Source organism: Centruroides sculpturatus, unplaced genomic scaffold (genome assembly GCF_000671375.1).
Source record: "Centruroides sculpturatus isolate CEXI.00-Female unplaced genomic scaffold, Cexi_2.0 scaffold615, whole genome shotgun sequence".
Lineage (NCBI taxonomy): Eukaryota > Metazoa > Arthropoda > Arachnida > Scorpiones > Buthidae > Centruroides > Centruroides sculpturatus.
This window is the reverse complement of record NW_019384748.1, coordinates 70,324-73,450: the sequence shown is the minus strand read 5'-3', so window position 1 is coordinate 73,450 and position 3,127 is coordinate 70,324.

Below are 3,127 nucleotides of genomic sequence, written 5' to 3'. Positions count from 1 at the left end.
ATTTTCAATTTCCGTTTTGCAAATTTCTTTCTCTTCTTCCTCCAACTCTTTAATTATTTTCTTTTTAACAAATATTCATATTTTATTGATTAAAATGTCAGGTTTTATTTTATTTTTTTTTAAATTTAAATGAATAAAAAATGTATTTTAATTTTAGAACTTTTTTACTTTCTTCGGAGAGACCGTCTGTTTGTTCACGTGTCTTTTAGACTTTTCAAATTAAGACGTGTGTAAGATAAGACAGCATGCTCTCAAGTGTTGAAACATCTGTTTTATATCTGTTGTACCACTTGACTCCTTTTAAATTCCAGTTTTCATGCCGAAAATCGAAATTTAAAAGGCTTCGAGTGGTTCCACAAAATATCCAATGATATCTTATACAATAATAAAGTACTGTATTACCAGGATCGGTGACGAAATAAAGAAAATTAACGAAAATTGATCGGCGTTATAACGAGGGAGAATGACGACGTGGTGACAAGTTACTTAATCAAGTTTTAAAATGGAGTCCAGAGAGCAAGAGGAAGGAGAAATAGGATTATAATCATACAGTTTATATTCACGATTTGGTATTGTCGTCATTGAAACGTGTTTTCTCTTTCTATTTGGAGTCTATGCATTGTCGAATAGAAGTTTTTATATACGTAATCCAATTATACTCTTTAAAATTATCAAATATTTACGATTTGACAGTAAAAAACACAAAGTTTTGTCGAGAAAATACATTAAATGTAGAGAAAATGTATTTTTATTACTTATGAAGTAGTCCAGAGTGGCCAAGATCATATCCCGAGGATATTATAGATGAATAAAATACCAAACTTTTATTTGAGTAATTAACACCCTCCCTCTCTTTTGTATACAATGATGTACCGTTGTTAATTACTTTCCCCTTTAATTACGTGTACTGTACGAGAGTTCACGAATCCATAGACACCGAAGAAATGACTAAAAAGTTCTGAAAATATTTTATGATAGTTTATTCACATGATTAGTAAGTAGGCTTATAAGAACAAATTTGTAAGTCACTAATAGCACTAAAAAGTCCGCATAAACAATGCTTCGAACCTCTCCTTCCGATCGTGTACAATAGTGTTTTTTTTTCGGTCCCCTCCCCTCTTAAACTATACACGTAACAAATTAACAGATGGCTCTTAAGGATAGAGACAATGTAACTTAAAGATCGATTCATACCATACGTATTTATATAGTTCGACACGTTCCACCACAGCATTGCCATAATAGCGAGGTTGCGGCCGAAGTTTTCATCTCTCAAACGTAAACTTCGAACGTCGAGCGCCGCTATCTCGTAAGTGGCGCTCGACGTTCGACGTTCACAAAAACTTCAGCCCCAACCTCTCTAATAACAAGTGTTGTCGAACAGAAAATTCGTGTGCCAGTCGTATAGCCACAGATTCTAGTTTCGCTGTGCCGGAAAAGTATTGAAATCCAACAGCCAATATACTAAGAATATTTAGAGAACGTCACAAATACAGCAACCATTGAGACGTGGGTATGGGATATACTCAATCAATCCAGCAACGAATCGAAAACTTTGTTGTAAAAAAAGACCTTTTGAAAAACGTGGCGGTTAGCGGTAAGGCGTCTGTAACACTCGTTATAGAAACTGAATATCTCTATAATCAAAAACTAAAGAAATATTTACGTTACTAGATACATTATAACAGTAACTTGAGCAGCTAAATATTCCACTATCCATTAATGAACTATACTGAAATGTACTGTACTTCGCTGGACAAATACATATAACGTAAACAAGCCTTAACTACTTTGGCGTAACATGCATGCCAAGCAGGCGGGCTCTGAAATAAAAAAGGGCGGCTAACAATTTTTAAAATTAAAAAGATTCTTGTACGTAACCTCACTCACGCTTTTATTCTTCAGAATTACCGCGTGCATCTCGGAACGAGAAGGATGCCAAAGATATTTGTCAAAATGGGTACAATGGCAGCTGAATAATGTCGAGATTTCTCTTCAAGTATTTTTATTATACAGGAATTAACAATAATGCTTTCGAGGTATGTGTTGGGCACCGTCCATCACCATTCAACTACCCCATTTGCGGACATGGTAGAACTCGTAATGAGCATGGCAAAGGTCCATCTTACTGCACACAAGACGGAGAGTCAAAAATTGAAAAATGTATTGTTCTATACCGAAATCTAACTTACGTAATGTTAGAACGTCAAGGTATAGAACAAACGTGTCTGAATCGAGCTAAGAATTATAAAAAAAGCATTCGATAGCTATTTATTTCTTTAAGTAAGGAAGTTTTCTGGAGGTTATTTTTTTTATTAGTCTCTATTATAATATAAAATCGCGACTATATTGATTAATAATGATATACGAAGCGACGCGACGAGACGTCGCGCTGTTTTAAGAAATTATTAAAATAATACAGATGATTCTTGGACTTAATAAAATCAAAATAATTTAATAAAAAATTGGGCATTATATTTAAAAATTTGCTATCGCAATTATTGACTCATTGCGTCAATAATTGCGATATCGCGAGTGCTTATTCATCGTCACGAATGATGAATAGGCACTCGCTATGACGGGTTGCAATAGCAAATTTAACTCTTTAAAATTTCTATAAAACTAAATAATGTTTTAAAGCTTCAAACATAACCTTTATATAGTTTCACAACAATTTACTTTATCAAAAAATACTATAAAACATTCTCTGCGGTAAGATTAAAGTGGTAGGTGTAATTATCGCTATCGCAAAGAATTATCGCGATTTGCGATATACAGTTATAGATAACAAGAATATAGATATAGATTAACAAAAATGTCCGATACTTATATTAAGTTTGCTACTTTTTCATTCATTTTTAACGATTTTGAAGCTTGATATCTATCCAAGAAACTGATATATATCAATATATAGCCTTTACATCTTGGTACGTAAGTATCATATGTCTGGTTGATAAATTTATATATATTTATACTTATCGGATTAGATATTTAATTAGTTTTAACTCTAATCTTTAATTTTTATCTATTTCTCCATTAAAAAAACATAACATTTGTAAATTTTAGGATATTTTTATAACAAAAATCCAAACTCTTCCTCATCGCTTCAAGTGTTTTCATATCTTAA